Below are 25,959 nucleotides of genomic sequence, written 5' to 3' on the forward strand. Positions count from 1 at the left end.
ATCAGTAAAAAAAGAACAGCTTTTAGTACGGGTTGTTTCAATCTAATCATTGCCGAAGAGGAAAATTGCAAAGCAAACTCCAGACGCGATTATAACAACAATTTAAGCGGAAAGGTACGTCTGGGGGGACACACCCCTCCCAACCGATATTGTTAAAATTATCACGGTCTTTCCGTTAACTTCTTATATTATTCAAAGTTTCACACTTTTTAAGATCCCTCCACACTCCCGAAAGAAAATTGTGCACGCTCTAATAAGTAGGTATTATAAAAACTTCAACGTTTTTTTGGTTCAAGTTATTGTTTCTCACTTTTTTTCTTAATATTTACATTATGGCGAAGTTCAAAATGACAGTTTGATTTTGACAATAGAAATAATCGCCCAAACCATGAAGAGATATTAGTATATAAGAAATATGTGTCACTGAAAGGGCGATGTTATTTATTAAACCCACAAACACTAAAACAAAAAAATTTGCATGAGAACCGCGTGCACTTTTCCAGTATATTGGCAAAAAAGGGCTTTCTCATATTTCGATTTCTGTTGCGGAACTAGTTTCAACCCCTCTGGAATGAAATTTTGGCTATACCCGCACTTGAGATAGACGCGATTATAGGGCTAGTACCTCTTTAAGTAATCAAAAGTGATTAGAGGGCAACTAACCCCCTCCTACGTCCACTTTTTCTCCAAACATATCCCATCAAAATTTTGAGATTGCTATTTTGTTCAGCATAGTTAAAAGGTCCTGTAATTATGTCTTTGAGGATGATCTAACACTGTGTGATGTATGCTATTTCGAAACGAATGATAGTTACTTGTGGTCCAAATTTTGAGGTAGGTATCCCAGGAACCTAGTTCCCAGAAATAAGTTAGGTATCGCAGAAATAAAATACCGCAGATTATGAATGTGATTTTTTTAAAAGGGGAAGTACCTAGCAATTTTTGGAAAATCCTAATTAAGCCACTGTATAAGAAAGAAGAAGAGATTGAATGAATTGACATTAGCCTCAATTCTATAGGTAGTAAATTACTTTGATGATACTTTTTAGACTTTTCCACTTTTCCAAAACACTGGCAAAAAAGGCTATCGCATATTTCGATTTCTATTGCGGAACTGGTTTCAACACCCCTCTGGAATGAAATTTTGGCGATACCCGCACTTGAAATAGATAATTTATTCAAAAGAAAAATTCAAGTACATTAAACGTCGCTAGGGTCCAAAAACACGACGGTAAACTCGGAATATTTAACTTAACAATTATAATAGATTTAACTGCTGAACACTCTAAATTGGGTGCTTGGAAGTCGTGAAACTAATAAAACATAACATATGGAAACAAACAATAGTTCCTAAGATATTTTTTTAAGAGGGAAGGGGTTTTAAAATCCAAACAAGCTTTTACTTATACTCTCGCTACAAAACTTTTTAACTTTTTATGAGCCTGGGTCAAGGCCCCTTCAAGGATGTGTTGGGTACCAGAGGATATTCATGGGTAAGACAAAACACAAAAAAAAATGCAGTTTAGAGCAAAGTTTTCCAATTTCAACAAGGCAGAAAATTGCTTAGAACCTTTTGTTCCCTGCGTTAATGTCTGTTCGAAAATTAATGTTAATGCTATTCTTTATGTTGTCTATTTACTATTTACACAGTGACTATGAAAACAAGACTGACTTACTCTCAAGTTACTTCAGCTATCCAGGCACCAAATCAAATCACGGAATCAAAGCTTGTAGTTTTTTCCCTTTTCTTAGGAATATACAAGACCTAAAAAAATATATATATATATATATATATATATATATATATATATATATATATATATATATATATATATATATATATATATATATATATATATATATATATATATATATATATATATATATATATATAATTATTTAAATTTACAATTTACCATGGAGACACTAAAGGATTGTTTATTAAGATTTGAGATCTCTCTGCATATAATGTGAGCATTGATTACAAAACAAAATGAAATAAAAAATAGGTTTTTTCAACTGAAAGTAAGAAGCAACATTAAAACATAAAATGAACAGAAATTATTACGTAGCCTATATCAGTGGGGTTACTCCCTCCTTAAAACCTCGCTTTTCACGCTAAAATTTTTATTACTTTTAAAAATGCTTCTTATTGTTTTAACTGAACGAACATTGTGTTTGAGGAGTCGTTATTAAGGAATTGGGACAAAATTCAAACTGTAGCCTAAAGGGTGAGGTAATGATGAGGAGGTAACAAATCTCATATACTTAATAATTTATGTTCGTTTCAAGTTTAATATTACTCCTTACTTTCAGTTAAAATTTCTTCTTTTTTTTATCTAATTTCTTATCGTGTTTTAAATAATGCAAGGAAATCTGGCTCCAGTCCAACGGAAAAATCCCTTCTCTTCATGGATATATCCTCTAGACAATTTAATCCTGGCAAAAATTTACCTGGACAGTTACCCTTAACTTTCCACGCGTAAAATTGGGTCGGAAAAGAGAAAGCAAGACACAAGAAGAATTTCGTGTAGGAATTAAGGCAAATTCTCCCAGTGTAAAATCCCCCCCCCCCGAAACCTCTCTATGGACAATCCCCCCCAGCAGAAAATTCGTCCCCCTCCCACCGAAAAATTGTATGCATACTTCCAATAACAAATACTACGCGTAAACAGTAGGCACTTTTATAACTTGAAGACCTTTCCCCAGGGCTGTGGGGGGTCATGTTATCTCCAACGGCACAGTTATTTCCCCTTCAACTATGCTGAAAAAATGGTTATCTCAAAATCCTGACCCGACGATTCTGAGAAAATGACCGTGGGAGGGGGCCTAGTTGCCCTCCAATCTTTTTGGTCACATAAAAAGGGCACTAGAACTTTTAATTTACGTTTCAAATTAGCCCACTCCCAACATTTTAGGACCACTGGGTCAATACGATCACCCCAGGTAAAAAATAAACAAAAAATAAAGACGCACCCGTAATACTTATTCTGGCAAAAAATACAAAACTCCACGTTTTTGCAGAAAAGAGCTTGAAACCACTAAAGTAGGATTCTCTGATACGCCGAATCTTATGGTGTGATTTTCATAAAAATCCTTTGAGTTTTGGGGAGTGTTTCCCCCTTTTTCGAAAATCAAGCAAATATTCTCAGGCTCGTAGCCTTTGATGGGTAAGACGAAACTTAATAGAACTTATACATTTGGAATCAGAATAATAAGCCAATTCTTTTGATATACCTATTGATATCAAAATTCAATTTTTTAGAGTTTCGGTTAGTATTGAGCCGGGTCGCTCCTTACTTAAAGTCAGCTGTCACGAACTGTTTGATCATAGCAAAAATCATGAAAACTTAAGATTTTTGCGTGTAGTGTAAAGGTCAAGAAGGGCGCAAGAATTGTCATAGGAGTGTGGCTCCATCTATGTTTGGGTGTTCACTAATCCACACAAAATTCTACCCAGCTAGATTCTGTCCAAGCAAAATTTAACCACGAAAGACTTAAACCCAAGCGCAAATCAATACAGGGAAGAATTTGGACATGGGGCAGCTGATTGCTGGGAAAACTTTTTACAACAGATGGATGAAGAAAGTCCTAAAAGGAAGGAAGTAGTATTGGTGCGTCAAGCTTTGGAGGGAAACTGTGAAAAAGTTAGAAAATGATGATTTCGATAATGATGTCAACAGTATGGAGTATATTTAAGACAACAGTAACGACATAGTGGGCAATAACAAAAGTCAGTAACGACAACATAGGAGTGAAGTAACAAAAAATACGCTGAATTATGCCAAAAAACTACATTGTGTTGCGTCATAAAAACAGTAGGATATATTCACCAAGCATTATCAATGTAAATTAGATTTTATTAATTTGTTTCAACAAAATACTTTTTTTCAAATAAAGGAGAAATTACGAAAAGCATGATGCGTAGTAGTTTTACAGTAACTGGGGTTCCTGGATATACCCCTCCTTCAGTAGTATAACTAGTTCTGGTCCAAACCTCCTATTCTATTTGTAGAAAATATGAAGTGATTTAGTGTATAGCCCCTATGCCATAGAGGTCTTATGGAGCATATAATCCAATACAAACACAGCATCTGATAATAAATAGGGATCAGTAAACAATTCTAGCTTGATATAAAAAGGTTAATAAAAGACAAGCTTAAACAAAAAGGGACCCTTAGCCCCATAACTCTTTTGGAGACAGAGAATCAATAGTTTATAGTGAATTTTCACCTGGAAAGTAAATGAAATAAAAGGGAACAATAGGTATCAATTAGCTTTAGAAAACGGGGTCATTCTTTCATGTTGGAGCTAATGAAAGATCCTAATTCTTTAGGAATCACATTACAAAGAGAGAGTAAATCCAATTTAATGGGAGCAACAGATATATTCTAATTAGTTTAGGCTTTCAATGAAGTATCTCCATAGTGAAGAGCTACGCGCTGCAGAGGTTAAACTAATTTACTAGATCTTTGAAACACTAGTCGCTCGCTAAAGAGTCATTATTTGCAAGAGGGGATACCTTTTACTTTAAAGAGGATATAAACAGAGTCACATCCCTGCAAAAAAGGGGAAATCCCCATTTGATTATTTTAGAAGAACATGTTGGGTATAAATGCAATCTTTTTGGAAGCTTCAGACCCTCCCTTCGAAATCATATCCCTAACCTCCCTATCTAGACGATGCATCTCAAGCAGCTATTAAGGGGGGGGAGAGGGGGTCTTTGAGCCAGAGCACCTCAAGGATGTAAAACCCTGCATAATACTTTTTACTAATGCCCTATGATCGCCATATAATTGCCACATCCACCCAGGGCGATATTCAGGATATTTTTCGGGAAGGGGGGATACCTAGAATTTTGTGGTGAAGGTCCTAAAACAATAACATAGAATGGGTTTATCTCTCGTAGACTTTGTCTAACAGTCTCAAACAAAGGATTTTTACCTGTGATTTAAGGTCAATTTACCAGTTAGAGAAATATTTCGAGGGGGGACTTTGAACGGGGCAACTACTCTGAACACGGCCATGAGTATGCTCCCTTGCCCAACACCCTATCCGGATCTGTAGAATTCCTGATATACGCTTCAAGATGTGACATTTTTTGGGAATCGTCTAAAAAGGAAGTTTGTGATACATTTTTGCAGATACTCCTCCCCCCAAAAAGTTCTTAAATCTTACTACTTTAAAGATAACTAGCCGAAACTAATGAATACGAAAACTGTTTATTAAAACTGAACTAATCTTAAACTCATAATTGTTTTGTTTTCTGGTTGTTTTTTTTTTTTTTTTTTTTCCTCCAATTTCCTACTCTTTTTTTCAAAGTCCGAGTAATCAAAGGATAAATAAATAAAATTTATGTCTCCAAACGAATCTCAAATTCAGTTTTGATTCATCAATAAACTGTGCAGGTTTATTTATTTCCTTAACCTTTAGTGTCATCTTTCGTTCCAGAAAATTTCAGTTTTTGACATTACCCTTCAGCTGGGGAAAATATTTTGACAGGAATTTGATTCATAGAAATAACAAGTATGAGACCGTTCAACCATTAGATAATTGGACTCCAGGAAGGATTCGCAAACAATTTCGAGAAAAGGGAATAAAAACAGAAACAAAACCTCTTCATTGGAAAATGGTTTTTCCATAAAAACCATTCCATAAGAACAAAATGAGAAAACGTAACGAAGAAAAAAAAAGGAGTAGAATCACAGCCAGTGAAAAAAAAATTTGGCTATTATGTAATTATTCAATCAATACCACATTCAAACGTCCTAATAGCATAATTAAGAATTGCTTAAAAAAATTTTAATGAAAAAAAAAAATTCTTGATTCTGCACCGAGGAAGGCTGAATGGAGTTCTAGACCAAAATATTTGCAATATACTCTATTTTTCACTGGCTATGATCCTCCTCGTTTTTTGGTATTTTTTTTTTTCCTTTTTCTCGTCTCTCATTTTCTGAAGAATAAAACAAAATTCTTCACAAAATCATAAAAAGCCATTTTATTATAACACGAGCTTGATTAACAAAAATTTCCTAATTACAAAATAGTTGTAACTGTTGAAGAAAATGGTCTCTTAGAATCACAAGTCAAGATCATTTATGAAAAATTTAATTGTGGATGTGTTATAGTCGCAGAATATTGTCCATTTCCCACTGAACTTTTTTTTTTAACAAAATAGTTGACTTAAAATTTGACCCAGCAAAATTGCAAACAGAAACTGGCACACAAAAAAACCTGAACTATGGCTAAAAATGTTTTTCTTACAATCCTATAGTATAATTAAGAATTGAAAAAAAAATTATGTTTTTATTCTTAATTCTGCACTGAGGAAAGCTGAACAAAATTCTTGACCATTATATTTGCAATATGCTCTCTTTTTCACTGGTTATGATTCCCCTCGTCTTTTTTTCGTTCCGTTTTCTCCTCTTGATAAATTCACATTCTTCAAAATATGAAAAAAAAAAAAACAATACAACATTTTATTACAACACTAGCTGATCTACAAAAACTGCTAGATTACAAAATAGTTGCAATTGCTGAAGAAAATGGTTCCTTAGAATCAAAGTCACTTATAAATAATTTAACTGTGGATACAAAATAGCCGCATAATATTGAGCTTTTCCCACTGAAATTGTTTCAAAACAAAGCAGTTGACTTAAAAAATTTGAGCCAGCAAGATGGCAAAACAAAACTGACCCATAAAAAAAAATAATCGACACCTAATAATATTTTTTTTAATTTAAACAGCCGCGTAAAGCAGATTTTCGTAGCGAAAGTTCTAATCCGAAACTGATATTGATTATAATCAGTTTCTAATGCATTAACTTTTTTCCATACCAAAAACAGAATGTGGTCAATCAGCTCCCCGCCACGCGATTTCCCTTCTAAACACAATTCCAACCACGATTATCTCCCCCTCAGTTAATATAAAATCCTGAAACATTTGCTTCTAATACTGAATAGAATCTTGGCAGTTGCTTAGCCAGGTGGGTCTCTGGTCTCATAAAAGCTTCGATTCTTTCGCTCTTTTGACAATAACACCACACGACCCAAAGCTTAAAGTCCCAACAAATATCATAAAAAAATAAAAAAATCAGCTAGATTTTTTAAAATAACTTTTCTGGCATTTCCATTCAAAAAATTATCCACTACCCCCCCCCCCCACCTAGATTTCGAAAAGTACTTTTTCGTAAATTTTCTTCATAAAAAATGGGAAAAATTCAAAAAATCCTGGAAGGAGGGAACAATTCCTTGCTCACCCCTTCCAGATTTTTGTGAATTAGCACCGACGCCTAGGTAATAATACTTAGTCCCAACGGCTTAGCCAGAGGTGGTATCTCGAAGTTCCAGACAATCCCTCTAAATTTTCAAAGTTTAAATGCATATAGATTTTTAACCATGAAAACACAATGGCTTAACTACCAGGATATCTTAAGATGGACACTCCTTACCCAAACGACCTGGAGCACTACCACGAAGAAATCCAGTTGCGTCTCTGTAAGCTTCGTGAAAACCAAAGAGTTTTTGGTTTTTGTTTTTTTAAAGAGAATTTTAGCATTAGTAATGCCAATTTAATACTCTATATTTTGTTGCTTATTTTTATGATCAATTAGAAGTGGAAAGTTCGACCATTTGTTTCAAGGAAAAAGGTGATTAATGAGCTGTAAGTGTAATCTAGGGGAAGCTTCTGATGTAAATGAACGAAATTACTAGGTAAAAACTGAATTCACAATGGAATTCTGGGATTTATAGGGGTTGATCTAGAACGATTAAATCCTTAAAAAAATACTACAGCATTTTATCTATTTTTGTACAAAAAGCTAGCCATAAAATTAAATAAAATGCCTTCAATTCAAGTTCTTTTCAATTTAATGTAATGACTTCACTGACGATTTCCATATGCAAATGATAGCTTTAAAACGAAGTTTCTTTGTTTTTTTTTTGTTTTCAAATTAACGTTATGAGTGACGTTACAACTTATAAAAACATAAATGAATAAACAAATATACGACACATATGATTATTTGAGTGATAGATAATATGAAATAAGAGGAGTCTAAAGCAAGTGGAAAAAGCATCAAAATATGAATTAAGGAGGTGTGAAGTGGCAGCTGAAGATCTGGAAGATGTAGCCGGATAGTAAAATATCGTAACAGTATATTAATAAACTGAGAGAGAATAGTCAATCTGTACTTGTCCCAGTTAAAGATAGGAACGGGACCACAATAAGTGATAAGAAAACAATTAAAACGAGGTGGGTAGAACATTTTGAGAATGTGCTGAACCAAGATATAGTTACAGGAAACAAGAGCTAAGAGCTCATATGGCACTTATGACGAAGCAAGAAAAGCTAAGAGCCAAGAGATCATAAGGTCTGAGCTCTAACAAAATTCTATGAATCAATAGATTGATTTAAAAGGAAAATAAGAGGCTTAATGCCGGTCAGGATTTGAAATAAGAGCCCTGACTCACGATGTCCTTTCTAATTTAATTAAAACGACTATTTCTAATTTAATCTGGTCCGGTCCCTGATACGCCTGCCAAATTTCATCGTCCTAGCTTACCTGGAAGTGCCTAAAGTAGCAAAAACGGGACCGACAGAACTTGCGATTGCTATATGTCACTTGGTTGATACCAAGTGCCATAAAAATAAAGAAAAGAATAAAAAAGTTTGTGACACTGTGGATGTGAAGAAAGATTTAATTTGTGAGGAAGAATTAATGAGAATACTAAAATGATCAAAAAATAATAAGACCGTTAAGAGTGAGTGTGGTAATTACTAAAGCAGAAGCAAATTCCTTAGTAGGGTGATACTTTTTAGACTTAAAAGATGCTGTAAATAAAGATTTAAGAGAAGGTAGGTCCTAACGAACACACTTGGCTAAGTCGCTCTTTAAGCTAAAGTTTAAATTTTGTCCCAATTGTTTAAAAACGACTCCTGAAACACAAGGGCCGTGTAATAAGAACAATAAGTTGTTGTTTTTTTTAAGTGCCGAAAATCTGTAACGTGAAGAGCGAAGTGTTGAGAAAAGGGCAACCCCCTCATATACGTAATAATTTCTGTTCGTTTTAAGTTTTAATGCAGCTCCTTATTTTCAGTTATAAAAACTTGTTTGTTTTATTTTTTTCTTTATTTAATGAAGCTTAGAGACTAGCAGTTTTCTAAAGGCAATGGAAAGAGTATGTCAATTAAAGTAAAAGTAAACAAAAATGAAAAAAGTTAATTACAAAAAATAAACAACCAATAGCCTACTTACAAAAACTAACATATAAACTTATAAAAAGTAACGCATTATCAAAATAGTTTGTTCAAAGTAAAACATTAAAACTAAAATTAGGAAAATCAAATAAAAAGTTTTAATTCAATATTTTTATTAAATTTTGAATACCAAAAACCAATATATTCGACACCTTTACATTTCATAACTGTAAAAAATTTAATCTTTTGCAAAGTGACGAGATAAATACAATCACTCTTGGGAAAAAAAAGATAATAAAACACAAAAAAAAAGTGTCCGTTCAGGGGGAATAATACAGAAATTTCCAGTATTTCATTGAGGAGAAACATTCCTGAATCTAGTGGCTTCATATATCAGCCCATGGGTACTCTTGAAATGTAAGCAGAATTTGACAGCATATTTTTGCCGAAATTACCCCTTATTAAGTTGTGTTCCTTGTGTTTTCTATTATTATACGAACTTTCGTGTGTACTAATAACTACACTAATTACTAATAAACAAATCATATTTAGGATCACCGTAAAAAACTGATTCTTTGATTGAATGTTATCAATAGTTAGGCTCTTATACTTTCGTTTTGGACATGGATCGTTATTTACTTACCATTCATTACTATGAAGAATCTGAATTTTTTTCGTTGCTCCAACCATATCATATAGAACAAGAGCTAAGGGTTCATATGGCACTTGTGACAAGGCGAGAAGAGCTAAGAGCCAAGAGATCATATGGTATGAGCTCTAACAAAAATTCTACGAATCAATAGATTGATTTGAAAAGGAAAATAAGAGGCTTAATGCCGGTCAAGATTTAAAATAAGAGCTCTGAGTCACAAAGTCCTTCTAAATATCAAAATCCATTAAGATCCGATCACCCACTCGTAAGTAACAAATCCCTAATTTTTTCAAATTTTTCCTCTCCCTTTTGCCCTCCAGATGGTCGAATCTGGGAAAACGACTTTATCAAGTCAAATTGTGAAGCTCCCTGACACGCCTACCAATTTTCATCGCCCTAGCACGTCCAGAAGCACCGAACTCGTCAAATCACTGAACCCCTCCCCCCAACTCCCCCAAAAAGAGCGAATCCAGTACGATTCTGTCAATCAAGTATCAAGGACATTTGTTAATTCTATCCACCAAGCTTCATCCCGATTCCTCCACTCCAAGTGTTTTTCCAAGATTTCCCCCTCCAACTCCCCCCAATGTCAAAAGATCTGGTCGGGATTTGAAATAAGAGCTCTGAGACATGAATTCCTTCTAAAAATCAAATTTCATTACGATCCGATCATCTATTCGTAAGATAAAAATACCCCAATTCTCATGTTTTCCAAGAATTCCGGTTTCCCCCTCCAACTCCCCCGAATGTCACAGGATCTGGTCGGAATTTGAAATTACAACTTTAAAGCACAAGATCCTTCTAAATATCAAATTTCATTAAGATCTGGTCACCCTTTCGTAAGTTACAAATACCTCAATTTTCAAAATTACCCCCCCCCCCCAATTCCACAAAAGAGAGCAGATCCGGTCCAGTTATGTCAGTCACGTATCTTAGACAGGTTTCTATTCTTCCCATCCAGTTTCATCCTGATCTCACCGCTTTAAGTATTTTCTAAGATTTCCGGTCCCCCCAACTGCCCCTCCCAATTACGCTTGATCCGGTTGAGATTTAAAATAAGATATCTGAGTTACGAGGTCCTTCTAAATATGAAGTTTCATGAAGATCCGATCACTCCTTCGTAAGTTAAAAATACGTCATTTTTTCTTATTTTTCAGAATTACCCCCCACCCCCCAATTGAGCGGATCCGTTCCAATTATGTAAATCACGTATGCAAGACTTCTGCTTATTTTTCCAACCAAGTTTCATCCCAATCCCTCCAATCTAAGCGTTTTCCATCATTTTAGGGTTCCCCCCCCCCAAACTTCCCCCAATGTTACCAGATCCGGTCAGGATTTAAAATAAGAGCTTTGAGACACGATATCCTTCTAAACATCAAATTTCATGGAGATCCAATCACCCGTTCGTAAGTTAAAAATACCTTATTTTTTCTAATTTTTCAGAATTAACCCCCCCCCCCCAACTACCCCAAAGAGAGTGGATCCGTTCTGGTTATGTCAATCATGTATCTAGGACTCGTGTTTTTTTCCCACGAAGTTTCATCCCGATCCCTCCATTCTAAGTGTTTTCCAACTTTTAGGTTTCCCCCTCCCAACTCCCCCCCAATGTCACCAGATCCAATCGGGTTTTAAATAAGAGCTCTGAGCCACGATATCCTTCTAAATATCAAATTTCATTGAGATCCGATCACCCGTTCGTAAGTTAAAAATACCTCATTTTTTTTTAATTTTTCAGAAATACCCCCAACTACCCCAAAGAGAGCGGATCCGTTCCGTTTATTTCAATCATCTATCTAGGACTTTTGTTTATTTTTCGCACCATGTTTCATCCCGATCCCTCCACTCTAAGTGTTTTCCAAGTTTTAGCTTTCCCCCTCCCAAATCCCCACCCCCGTCACCAGATCCGGTCGGGATTTAAAATAAGAGCTCTAAGACACGATATTCTTCTAAACATCAAATTTCATTAAGATCCGATCACTCGTTCGTAAGTTGAAAATACCTCATTTTTTTCTAATTTTTAAGAATTACTCCCCCCCAACTACCCCAAAGAGAGCGAATCAGTTCCGATTATGTCAATCATGTATCTGGGACTTGCGCTTATTTTTCCCATCAAGTTTCATCCCGATCCCTCCACTCTAAGTGTTCTCCAAGATTTTAGGTTCCCCCCCTCCAACTCCCCCCAATGTCATCAGATCCGGTCGGAATTTAAAATATGAGCTCTGAGACATAATATCATTCCAAACATCAAATTTCATTAAGATCCAATCACCCGCTCATAAGTTAAAAATACTTCATTTTTTCTATTTTTGCGAATTAACCGGCCCCCCACTCCTCCCCAGATGGTCAAATCGGGAAAACGACTATTTCTAATTTAATCTGGTCCGGTTCCTGATACGCTTGCCAAATTTCATCGTCCTAGCTTACCTGGAAGTGCCTAAAGTAGCAAAACCGGGACCGACAGACAGACAGACCGACAGAATTGGCGATTGCTATATGTCACTTGGTTAATACCAAGTGCCATAAAAATTTTTGCGGAAACTGGAAAGGGGTCAACAGTCACAAATTGGAACTTATATTTTCCTTATTAAGGGTCAAAATCTACTGGCAGGCAGCCAAAAATGTGGCAATACACATTTTTTCCGGGGTTTTTCCCTATTCTACTCCCTTTCCTTTGACTTCCTTATTATTACTTCAAAGTCCCAAAATTCCAAGGGGGCACGCCACCCCCCTGCCGGCGTCCATGATTATCAGTAAAGACGGTGGATGCAGCGAAGGTGTCAAAAGTAAAATAGCCAAGGCCTAGGATGTTTTTTCAAACTTGAAAAAAAGTTGGGAAGAATAAGAAGTTAAATCTGTGAACCAATATTAGAAAAACGGAAGCTACAATGTTGAGAATGGTCATGTACGGTTGGGAAGCGTGGTGACGATTAAAATCCCCGTGGGGGCGATGAATATCCCCCCCGTGGGGGTGATAGAGATCCCGATGAAGATCAAAAGACGGAGGAAGATCCTCTAGAGGTTTTCCAGATAAATTGTCTACAGATTGTTTTGGGTATCAAACTGACTGACCGAATCTCAAACAGTAGGCCATAAGCTGTACAGAAACGGTGGTTCAATCCCGCTTTCTAGGGATATAATGAGAGAAAGGTTGAGACGGCTAGGACACGTTCTGCAGATGAAGGATGACAGATTCCTAGGGGTTGTCCTTCTCGGCCAACCGTTTAGGGCAAAACAAAAATCAGGTCGTCCCCGAATGGGGTGGGAAGATGTTGTAAGGAAGGATTTAAGGGAAATGGCAACTTCTTGTGAGTGTTCAGGGAGAGGTTTTGAATAGACTGCGATGGAGGAGGAGCATGCGTAGGTGTGTTGGCATCAGGCGGCAAGGTCCTGCAGTGAATTGTTAGTAGTAGTATCAGTATGTATTGTTGTCAAAATCATTGGTTTCTATGTTTCGGTTTCTGAGTTTCAGTTTCTATGTTAGAGGTTCACTCTTCACTTATCGCTCACTGCAAGCACAGCTCGAGAAAAGCGGTATGATACAAAATAATAAAGAAGTATTTTTATAAGAACTAACAAATGGCCAAAAAATATATTTACATTAAAAAAGTTCTTATTAAATTAGTTAGTAAGAAAAAACTGTGGGGCTGTCATATTTAGTTTGCAAATGATACAATTTTAACGCATATGTCTTAGAAAATACTTAATTCATGATTGAAAGATAAAAATTAAGTTTTTTCACTTAAAGAATTGAACTCAATTTGCATATTATTTCCGATTTTCAGTTGCTAGAAAAGGAATTAATCCTCTGAAAAATTATCCTCACAATACCTTTCCTGCATTTTCAAGGGTGCATGCGGCACCAGTTGGGACTCCCAGTTGTTAAACAAAATCTAGGAACAACGCTGTCGCTATTCAAAATTTTAGTTTAAAAAATTCCAGTTTATTTAAAATTTTAGCTTAGCACTGTCTCTATTGAAATTTTAGCTTTTCTACCGAAAGGCCGAAAAAAAACCTATGACTTACTACTAGCGTTGTTCAAAATCATAGGTCCATAAAGAGAATATGAGCACATCATCAGAAGAGCTTAGCAATTAGTATAATTAGCAATAAATGCTACATATCTTAGCGATATAAATGTAAGTTATTGGCATTCCGTATGAAAACCTGACACCAGACTTTATTAAAACAGAACCAGAAACCTTCCAAGGGTCGACTCTAATTGGGCTACACATACATTCTAATACTAATCAATTAATCATTTGAATGTTGCATTAATGTTTGTTCCCTGTTAAAGTTTTTGGTATATTATTTTTCCCCAGTCCTGCTGTTTTAATCAAACTGTAATTAAGCAGCGATGGAAAAAGAGAGCCGTGATAACAATATATCCGTTGAAAGAGTTGGCAGTTTATAATGATCATAAACATGTATTATAAATCTATTCACCAAACGCTACGAGCCTGAGAAATAAATCCTGATTTCAAAAGAACATAAGTATTCTATTAACTAGAGGCGTAGCTTCAGCATTTTTATTAGGGGGACGGGGCAAGAGGGGTCCATATCCGGAGAGCCGAGGGACATGGGTTAGTCGGGGTTCATGAACCCAGAGTCCATCTTAAAAATGTAGTTATAGAGACAATTTTGCTGATAGTACCTTACCGAAGGACGTCATTTGAGATAGCGTATTTGAGTCATTTCCCTTGCCTTTCTTCAACTACAGCGAAAGACTGTTCATAAATACGGTGTTAATTTCAAGCCAATCAATTTCTCTCGGCTCCGCTTGATTTTTGTAAAACCGTGCCCCTTACTGATCTTAAATGGAACTCAGTCCTCGAATCCTCAATAGACTATGCACTTGACAAGAGCGAATCCAGGACATTTGTTCAAGGGGAGGGGGTAGAATAAAAAAAAACTTTTAAAATGCCTCAAAAACCTGTTCATATGCAATTTTGTTACTTTATGCGCTTCGAAAAAAATGGGGGGAGGGTTAGGCCTTGGCCCTTGACAATTTACAAAATCTAGTAGTTGACCCTACTTATCACAAAAAGATAATCCAAACAACAGATAATTAAGTTTTATTATTCATGTATGAAGATCAATCCCTCATTGAACTTCTGTTTACTTCTGTTCTATCACTTTATATAACTGAGACTGAACATTGATTAACATATCACAGCGTGAACAGGCATGATTTGATGTGAAATGTTTAATTGATGTGTGACATTGGGTCTAGATGCTTCTGACATCATGTGCTGACACTGGTTCTATTAACACAATGAGGTTATTCATGTGAACATGATTTTAAAAATGAAAACTATTAAGGACTAATGACAAGGAAACGGAGAAGGAAAACGGGTTTCAAATTGATATTACAGGATGATTTGACTTCTAAATTTTTGATACACTGATAGTCTAAAGGGTCTTAAAAATCTTCAGACTACAAGTCCAGTAAGGTCAAAAAAGCCAGATAAACTGCTTTTAATTGGAAATATAGTGTTACGCAAATAGCTCAAGATAAAAATAAAGAATTATTTAGAAGCATGGAGATCTCTTAGGAAGAAGCCAGAGCCAAGATGTTAACCACTCTAAAATAGTGTGCGTCAGATTGGCACGCACCAAACGCGGCAGGATTGTGGCACGAAGAGGTTCGGTGTGGCGGATGTGGCGCTCCGAGATGAAAACTAGGTGATGGAGATTTTACAACTCCAAAACAAAGCACGAGTTTCAGATATAGTAGGATGCAGGATAAAAAGCTCGCCCAAAGAGTATGGCAAATTGATTAAACACTGCTTAAGAGAGGAAAAGGACCCCAAAAAAAGAAGAAATTTAATGACTTTAAAAAAGGAAACTATTAAGGACTAATGACAAGGAAACGGAGAAGGAAAACGGGTTTTAAATTGACACTACATGATGATTTTACCTCGAAATATTCGATGCACTGAAAGTCTAAGGGTCATAAAAAATCTTCAGACTACAAACCCAGTAAGGTCAAACAAACTAGATAACCTGCTTTTAATTGGAAATATAGTGTTACGCAAATAGCTCAGGCTAAAAATAAAGAATTATATAGAAGCATGGAGATTTCTTTGGAAGAAGCCAGTGCCAAGGGGGTTAACCATTTTAAAATAGTTGGTGTCAGATTGGCACGCATCAAACGCGGCAGGATTGTGGCACGTAGAGGTTCGTTGTGGCGCTTCGAGATGAAAACTAGGAGATAGAGTTTTTTACTCCAAAACCAAAACACGAGTTTCAGATATAGTGGGATGCAGGATAAAAAGCTCGCCAAAAGGGTATGGCAAATTGATTAAATACCGCTTAAGAGAGGAACAGGGCCCCTAAAAGAAGAAATTCAATTGATTCAAAGAGGCTTTAACAACATCTAGCGCCACCAACAGCACTGCGTGACATAGCAGAACAAGAAATTTTTAGACAAAGCTAATCTGCAGCTGTTGAAATTTTGTTTTTATGAAGACTTCTAAGTGTTTTTTGTTGTTTTTTTTTTGTATTCAACCCAACCTTAAAATTAAATTATAATTCTTTTTTTACCCTCCGGCAGCTGAAAACTGAGTTTTAAGTATGAAATTAGCAACAGACAGACAGAGAGTAGTCAGAACCCTGTTTTGAAGCAAAGACGTACACAAAACGGATCAGTTCAGCACGAGGAGAAATACCTTTATGCAGCCATTAAAAATTTTGTGTTTGAACTATATTTTCCGTATTTCCTTAAAACAGCGGCAAGGCCAGGGAAAGAGCTACGGCAACGTTACCTTCCTCCTCCAAAACTTGAAGAATTACAAAAACCCTATAAAACAGGGTTTTTTTAGTTTTATAAAGGATATAACCCAAGTAAAATGACTCCCTCCCTTAAGAGAGGAATCCTAATCACGTCATTAGGCCATGAAATTCATATGAAGAGGGACATTCTCCCTCACTCCCCCTGGAATTTCAAGAATTCCTAAAAAGTCCCAGTGTTTTTCATATAATTCACCCTTCTCCCTAAAAACCTGTGTATGTGCCAGTTCAAATATCCAATTTCCGTTCACTCTTCGTTTGGCAATTTTGGCAAAAAGAGAGCTTAGAATTAAGTCAATGTGAACATACATCAAGTCCAACATGTTTAGACATGGCAGAGATCCCGCATAACTCGGGCGTTAACCAATCTATCATAAATATATAGAGGAACAGTAGATACCTTTACAGTTCAAAATGATTTCAGAACACATGGAAGAAACCGTCAAACTCGATAATAACAAGCGTGAATGAAGATGGATCGTAAACGGTTGTCTACAACTAATTCAGGAGGACTAAGAGCCCTTGTTCTCACTAGAAAAGTTCTTATCGGAACAGTTCCTTAAAGAAAACAACCTTAAAATGTGGGAACATCTTTTCCGGTGCCACTTGACAACTCATTAGCGGAGAGGAGGGAGTTGTGAAGAGATAGATGACGGAAGGGGTGTCAAAAATCCAAAAGATGAATTTCAAAAACGCATGATGAAAGATATGGAAGACGTATGCTTGATTTAATGCCATTCATTCGTTTGAGAATGTATATTTAGGAGTTGCGACAAAAATCTGGAATTCATTGCTTTTCGTTCGATAGGGTTTATTGATTCAAAAAGCATTAAAAACGACGAAGACCAGTGTGAAGTTGAGTAACTAAAGCATCATATAGAATTCAAACCTGTCGATCATAGCCACTCGGCTGAACATAAAACGTGATTATAAGCATGCAAACTCACAGAAAGAGGAAGGGGTTCCTCCAAGACTAGCCCAAGAAACCTTCTGGAATAATCAAGGGAGAGTAGCCTAAAATTATCATTTTATATTTACCCTCCCTTCGCCTTTTTTAGTCTGACATGTATCAACCTATGAATATAACTAAGATTGAAAAAAAAACGTCTTAGTGCTGCGTTTAAACAATGGACTAAAAAGTCAGACTCATTTTTTATAATATCCATAAAATAGTAAAATACTAATCCCGTTATTCCGTTTTCAATATTATAGTTCTCCTAGAAAAATAAGAGGCGACGATTCTTTCATTTTTCCCTTATGTTTCTGCTTTGACTGGTTTATATTGCAAACTGAGTCCGTTTCTCGACCAGTATTTCATAGCTATATTTTAGCGTCAATTTTCATTCATTGGACTAGTCTTGGAATTAACCCCTTTAATATGTTTCCACGATTGTTCGTCGAGCGACATTGCTGCACCGTGAGGTGCAGCCGTCCCTGACAGTATGATAATAGATTCCAGGGAAGGGTTTTAGAAAGTATTTCTATGAACTTATCACGATTTCTGTTCATCGGAATACTTACAAAAACACAATGGATAAAGTACTTACACTCAGTAGCATGTCAACAAGAATTAAATAAAAAAAAAACAAGTTTTTTTAAACTGAAAGTAAGGGGTGGCATTAAAACTTAAAACGAACAGAAATTATTCCGTATGCGAAAGGGGCTGTCCTCTCCTCAATGCCTCGCTCTTTACGCTAAAGTTTTACTCGTTCTCACAACTCTACTTTTTAAAACAATAAAAACTTAAGCGCAAAGAGCGAGATATTGAGGAGGGGACCGCCCCTTTCATACACGGAATAATTTCTGTTCGTTTTAAGTTTTAATGTCGCTCCTCACTTTCAGTTAAAAAAAAAAAATTGTTTAATTTCTGATCGTTTTGAAGAAATTTGCATATTAATTTTAATTTTTTGGCTAAATCACTTCAAAAATTTGATAGGACGATTTCGAGAAAAGGGGGCAGGGAAGGGGGACTAGTTGTTCTCCAATTTTGTGGTTACTTAAAAAGGACTTTAGAACTTTTAATTTTACTTATGAACGTTTTTGTTAGAAATAAATATACGTAACTTACGTAAGGAACTTCTATATTCGTATATTTTTATTATGTATATGAGGGGGTTCACCCCCTCGTCAACACTTCACTCTTTACGCTGAAGTTCGGATCTTTTTTCCAAATTTTTAAGAATAGCCCCTTGAATCACAAAGGGTTTAATGAGAATAAATAGTTATCATGAAAGTACTAAAAAAAAAACTTAGCGTAAACAGCGAGGTACTGTCGAGGGGCAAGCCCCCTTATATAAGTAATAATTTCTGTTCGTTTTAAGTTTTAATGTTGCTCCTTACTTTCAATTGAAGAAACTTGTTTTTTTTCTGATCATTTTTTTTAATAATGCTGGGCAATTCGAGCCCCCTTCATGGAAAATTCCCTTCCCCCATGAAAAATTCCTCCTTTGAAAGATCCTGCCACATAACTTCTCTCCCCCCCTGACCCGTGGGAGGGGCCTAGATGCCCGCCAATTTTTGGTCACCTAAAAAGGGCACTGGAACTTTGAATTTCCATTTGAATGAGCCCTCTCATGATATTCTAGGACAACTGGGTCGATACGATCACCCCTGGGTAAAACAAAACAATAAAACACGCATCCGTGATCTTTCTTCTGGCAAAAAATATAAATTCCACACTTTTGCAGACAGGAGCTTGAAACCTCTACAGTAGTGTTCTCTGATACGCTGAATCTAATGGCGTGATTTTCATAAAGATTCTATGACTTTGAGAAGCAAGGATCAAATTTACTAAAAATGCTTGAGGTCTTGAAAAATCTCACTTGGTACAACCCAAAAGAATTTTTGGTTTGTCAATTGGTTTGTCAATGAAGGTCTTCTATAACTACATCCAATCTGTTCCTTCTCTCCTTATCTCACTATTTTTTCGAGGAAACAAGACAAAGGTCTAGGCACATAACTTGTACTGCTTGCCTAAAAGAGTAAGTGCTTAGGGAAGAGTACTCGAGAAACAGCTTCGTACGGTGCTCCACATCCACCTGGAACCATCTTCCTAAAAGAGTTATTCCATTTAATCTGTCTACCGATTTCTTCAAGCGAAGGTTCAGCAGATACGCAATGCTTAGTAATTTTCGATTCATGCTGACACACAACGACTGTTCATATTTCATCAACCAATCCTGCATGCACATTTTTTCGCTTTACAGTTGCTCCTAAAACATGTAAAACTGCCGCAAGAACTTTCATCATAAACTCTGTTGTCTGATGTTCAAGTAGCATCAGCGTCTGGGAATTATTGTAAATTAAATCTTTTAGGAAGATGGATCCAGGTGGAAGTGGAGCACTGAGCGTAAGAGTTGGGTGCTTCCGAGATTCTTTTTGTATCTTAATTTTCCTGCTTCCATCCGATGCTGTGTGTTTTTTTTATAAACTTTTATTATAATTTGCGATGGAGTTGATCCTCTTCTTTGATTGCTCTGTGAACAACAGTGCAGATCGCTTGATTGCTCTGTGAATATGTGCAGATCATCTTAATTACTTCGAAGCAAGCGTATATCAAGGCAAGGCAGGGGAATCAGTTGGAGGAAGGGGAGGTTTTCCCCCCTAGATTTTGAGAAATGCCTTTTGGGGGCTATTCCTGCCTAAAAAATACCTTTTGTGGATTTTTCATTGAAAAGAAATGAGAAAAACGACAAATATACCACCCTGGATTTAAAAAAAAATACATCTTGCCTTACCCTACAGTCACATGAGCCCAACATGGCGCGAAACCACAACAGCAGAGCCGCTGACGGGGCAGTGTGCAGGGGGAGATCAATTGACCAGCTTAGGTTTTGAAAAAAAAATTGCATTCTCAGTGAAAAAGATCCCTCCTAGATTTTTGAAAATACAATTATTTTTGTATCTTCAATAAAAAAATGAAACAAAAATCCTTGCCCACTAGACTTTCGCAAATTGCCACCCCTTAGTTCCACGTTTTTGTCTTTATTCACCTGAAGAGTCATCACTACTTATGGACTCCTCTCCGTAACTAAGGATATATATGTGGCATATAATATGCTTCTAAGTGTTCTAAAAACACTCTGCTCGCCAAATATACGCAATGCCTAGACCTCTATCCCCTGGAAAACTTTATGGGCTTATTTGTTGTGATTTGTTGATCTATATCGCTAGTCATAACTTTTAAGACTATCAAAATGGCTGGAAAAAAAAAAAAATCTTTAACAACGGTTTCTTTCCAACAGTCAATCTTTCTTTTGCCCAAATGCTTCATCATTTTAGGCATGAGCGTGGATATGACAATGCTGCCGTTGTCCATTAACTATTTCGCAGGCAATAATAGCATTTAAGAGACATACATTCCCTAAGATACAAATCAAATCTCTAGTATCTTATCTTACAATCAATGAATCTGTTATTAAAAAATAATACAGAAGAACAATATGGAAGAGAATTATTGAGTAATCACGAAGCTGTTCCCATGGACGACAGAACTAATTAAAAAGAAAGTTTATTAATACCGGGTCCAAAATGTGATGAAATCCTCATTAATATCTCAATTACACAAAATCACTAATAATGGGACATAGCTTTACTGGGAGGGGGCAATGAGCAAGCGATTTTCTAGTAAACTCTGAAGGCAGTTATTGTGGGTATCTTACGAAATTTAAGGAGTAGATTATTAGACTTCAATAAAGTATGAGTTTAGATATATTTGACGGATATGCAGATTAGGAATAATAAATGGGCAAGAACTTGAAAGATTATTTCATTATTGGACAGAATAGCTTACAAGGTAATGCAAATGTACTAAAACAAAATGAAGAATAAGTACTAAATAATTGCCAAAATAAGCAGGTATACAAGAGGAGGGGACTTATCCCCCAGCCACCTAAACAATTGTCAAAATAAGCAGGAGAGGGGAGTGGTAACCCTCCAATTATTTTTTATGCTTAAAAATGGCATTAGACCTATCTATTTCTAATAATATGAACCCCGCCCCGACTTTCCACAGCATCCCCTGCAATTTGAAGGTGCTGGAGGGAGGGGAAATGAAGCATAAGACACTATAATCTTTATAAATATTAAATTAAAAAAACAAGAACTGAAATTAAGGAGCGACATGAAAATTTAGAACGAGCAGACATTATTCTGTATAAGAGGGGGACTACCCCTTCCTCAGCCCTCACTCTTTTCGCCAAATTCGAAGTTTTTTGTTGAATACTTCCCGTTCAAAATTACCGTCCCTTTTGTTTGAGTAGTCTTTCCTAAAGAATAAGAACAGTCAAACTTTAGCGCAAAAAGCGAGTGTTGAGGAAGGGGCAGCCCCCCTCGTATACAAAATAATTTTTGTCCATTCTAAGTTTTGATGTTGCTCCTTACTTTCAGTTAATAAACACTTTTTTATAAATTTAATTTAATAAAACGTGCAAGGAATTCCCCTTCCCTAAACCCTGCAACGTTTCTTCTGGAAAATCTCCCCCGAAAACTTAACTCCCCACAGTAAATTTTCCCTGTGGAAAATCCCCCTCCCCACAGAAAATATGCTCAAATACTTTTCGTTATTATTCCAATAACAGTATTTTTACTACTTCTAAAAGCTTCTTATTCTAATTAAACGGTCCTTCTGTTCCAGGAATCGTTCTAAAGAATTGTGACAAAAAGTCAAGTTTTAGCGTGAACAGCAGGGTATTGAAGAGAGGCAATCCCTTTCATATACAGAATTATTTCTATTCGTTTTAACTGCTAATGTTGCTCCTTACTTTTAGTTGAAAAACTTGTTATCTTCAAATAATGTTGGGGCAGGGGAAGGTTATGTTGATAAACTTCCTATATTTTGAATCAGCATAAAATTTCAATTCTTTTGGTGTATCTATTGTACGACCAGCGCTCCTTCAGTGGTTTCAATTCGACAAAAATTAGGGAGGGATTAAAATGTATTTTTCAAAACCTAAGGGGGGATTAGTCTTTTCTTCAAATTTTCCAAAGAAGATACCAAAAAAATCATTATTCAATAGAAATATCAAAGAAAAAGGGAAAGTATGTGAAAAATCAGTAATAAAAAATAAAAACACACCAGTACCAAAGCAATCAAGATTGCAAACTGAATAAATGGAATCAGCCTGTAAAATTGCTTGACATTTTGAGTGTTTCCACCCTTTTTCAGAAACAAGTTTTTTTTTTCAGTCTCGTAGCTTTAGACGGGTAACTTTAAATTTAATGAACTTTATATATTTAGAATCACTATAAAAAAAGCCAATTCTTTTCATGTATCTACTATTATCAAATTCTGTGTTTTAGAGCTAGGTTACTATTAAGCCGAGGCGTTCCTTACTTACAGTTTGTAACCGGGAACTGTTTGATAAAATTTTAATTATTTTATGTTATAGTTCAATGCCACAGCTCTTCATTGTTTTCCCTAAAAAACCAAAACAAAGAGAGAAGCGGAATTGAGCCGTTGAGCCCGCGATTGCAGTCAAATGCTCTACCACCGAGCAACGATATATATATATATATATATATATATATATATATATATATATATATATATATATATATATATATATATATATATATATATATATATATATATATATAAATATATATATATATATATATATATATATATATATATATATATATATATATATATATATATATATATATATATATATATATATATATATAAATTATATGATTCCCAATAGCCAATTGTAAATCTAAACAATAGGCAAATTTCATTACTTGAAACCCTTTCTCCAGGGGCTGTTGGGGGGGGGGGTCATGTCATCTTCAAAGACATAGTTATTGGATCTTTTGATTATGCTGAACAAAATGGCAATCCAAAAAAATTATTAGAAGACTTTGGTGAAAATAAGCGTGGTAGGTGGGCAAGTTCCCCTCCAATTTTTTTGGTTACTTTAAACAGGCACTAGAAGTTTTATTTGCCGTTCAAATAAGCTTCATCCCGATCTTGAAAGACCACTGGTTCGACACAATCGCCCCTGGGAAGAACAAAATGAATCTCAACACGGTTTTCTGATATGCTGAATCTGTCAGCGCGACTTTCATTAAGATCTCTTGACATTTTGGGGGTATCTCCCTCCTTTTTCAATAATCAGGCTAATTTTCTCAGACTGGTATTTTTTGATGGGTATTATAAAACTTAATTAACTTTATACATTTGGAATCAGCATAAAAAGCTAATTCTTCTGATGTAGCTATTGTTATCAAGAATATTTTTTCTTTTGTTTCGGCTAATATTGGGCCGAATCACTCCTTACTTACAGTTCGTTACCATGAACTGTTTAATTCAGTGCGTTCACAGTTGTCAAATATTATCAGTTAAACAATTTCCAAAATAAGCAGGTAAACAAAATAAAACCAAAGCAATGGTGGAAAAATATCCATTACGTATAACTGATCAACGCAAAACCACGGCAAGAAAAAAATGAGAGGAAAAAAACCGATCTTGAAATACTTCGTGAAATATTGAACAAATAATCTGAGTCACTGATGAGCGGTCAGTTTTTTCCCTTAGGCCTAGACGGTCAATCAGATCAAGTTTAAGAACGCTAATTTGCCCCAGCCTTGTGTCATGAATAATTTGCATTTCTTCTTGGGGGAGATGGGATCAGTAGATGGAATATGGACTTAGGTTATTTAACTCAATATTTCAGAGTCAGTTCAAGTTTCATCTGTAAGTCAGTCACAATTAATCCAGCAAGTCATTAATTCATTAAATCTTTCTTTAATAGTTGCAACTACATAGCACTAGTTAGATCAAAACATCTTACTAGATGAATATATTCAAGAGAAGGCTGAAAATCACTATAGACTATTTTCAAGCAATCAACGGATATGGCAGAACTTTGGGACTGAGAAAGAATTTACAGTAACAGCAACCAACTACCCCCTTTAACCAAGCTAATACTATAGAATTTTCACACCAGATCATCATCGAACCACTTAGTTTATTTGAAAAAAAACTATGACCCAAAATATTTCCTCAATGCCTCGCTGGCTCTCCTTAGTGCCTGACTCTTTACGCTAAAGTTTTTTGGTACTTTAAAACAGCTCCTTAGTTTAGTTAATTCTAATTGAGAGTAAGGAGAAACACTAATACTTGAAACGAACAGAAATTATTAAGTATATGAGGGGATTCACCCCCTCGTCAATACCTCGCTCTTTACGCTAAAGTTCGAATTTTATTCCAGTTCTTTAAGAATGACCCCTGAATCACGAAGGCCGTTGAAATAGAATAAATAGCTCTTTCGAAATTACAAAAAAAAACTTTAGCGTAAAGAGCGAGGTATTGACAAGGGGGCGAACCCCCTAATATGCGTAATAATTTCTGTTCGTTGTAAGTTTTAGTGCTGCTCCTTACTTTCAATTGAAAAAACTTGTTTTTTTATTTAACTTCTGATAGTTTTTTAAATAATGCTGGGAAATCCGGCACCCCCTTCACGGAAAATGAAAATGAGCGTCATGGAAATGGAGGGGGGACCCTCTCCCCCAACCCCCACCAGAAAAATTCCCCTTGAAGACGTCTGTACACTTCCCAATAACCAATACCATACGTAAACAATGGGCAAAAATTCATAACTTGCACCGCTTCACCCAGGGGCTGTGGGGGATTAAGTCCTCCTCAAAGATATAGTTATTAGATTTTTTCGACTATGCCGAACAAAACGGCTATCTCAAAATTTTGATCGGGTGATTTTGGGGAAAATGAGCGTGGGAGGGGGCCTAGTTGCCCCCAAACTTCTTGGTCACTTAAAAAGGGCACTAGAACTTTTAATTCCCGGAGCCCTCTCGCAACATTCTAAAACCACTGGGTCGATACGATCACCCCGGGGAAAAAAACAAATGAATCGGTGATCTTTCTTCTGGCAAAAAAAAATAAATTCCACATTTTTGCAGATAGGAGCTTGAAACCTCTACAGTAGAGTTCTCTAATACGCTGAATCTAATGGTGTGAAGTTCATTAAGATTCTATGACTTCTAGGGGATGTTTCTCTTTTTTCAAAATTAAGGCATTAATTATAAAATAAGGCATAATTGTCTGAGGCTCGTAACTTTTGATGAATAGGATTAAATTGGATGAAACTTATATATTTAAAATCAACATATAAATCTAATTCTTTTGTTGTATCTATTCGTATCAAAATACGTTTCAGAATTTCGGTTACTATTGAGCCGAGTCACTTTTTACTTAATTAGGCGTGAGTCTTCTTAGCCTATTTTCATTTGAAAAAGAGCTGGTTTTTTATTTAGCTTTATTTCTGATCGTTTTCTATAACAACCGGAAATCCTCCCC

At 35.7% G+C, this 25,959-nt stretch overlaps 1 protein-coding gene across 4 annotated transcripts in view; it reads right to left on the reverse strand.

Moving 5' to 3' along the window:
• LOC136031032 (mediator of RNA polymerase II transcription subunit 18-like) overlaps positions 1-25,959 on the reverse strand; it is a 301,962-nt gene that overhangs the window by 255,577 nt on the left and 20,426 nt on the right. For 3 of the 4 annotated variants that reach the window (XM_065710220.1, XM_065710218.1, XM_065710221.1), the window contains exon 2: positions 1,677-1,765. The exons of the other annotated variant lie outside the window; for it this stretch is intronic. The gene's annotated coding sequence lies outside the window, so the exon portion shown is untranslated. The remainder of the gene's footprint in view (positions 1-1,676; positions 1,766-25,959) is intronic. 4 annotated transcript variants of the gene reach the window in all.

This window comes from Artemia franciscana, chromosome 9 (genome assembly GCF_032884065.1).
Source record: "Artemia franciscana chromosome 9, ASM3288406v1, whole genome shotgun sequence".
NCBI lineage: Eukaryota > Metazoa > Arthropoda > Branchiopoda > Anostraca > Artemiidae > Artemia > Artemia franciscana.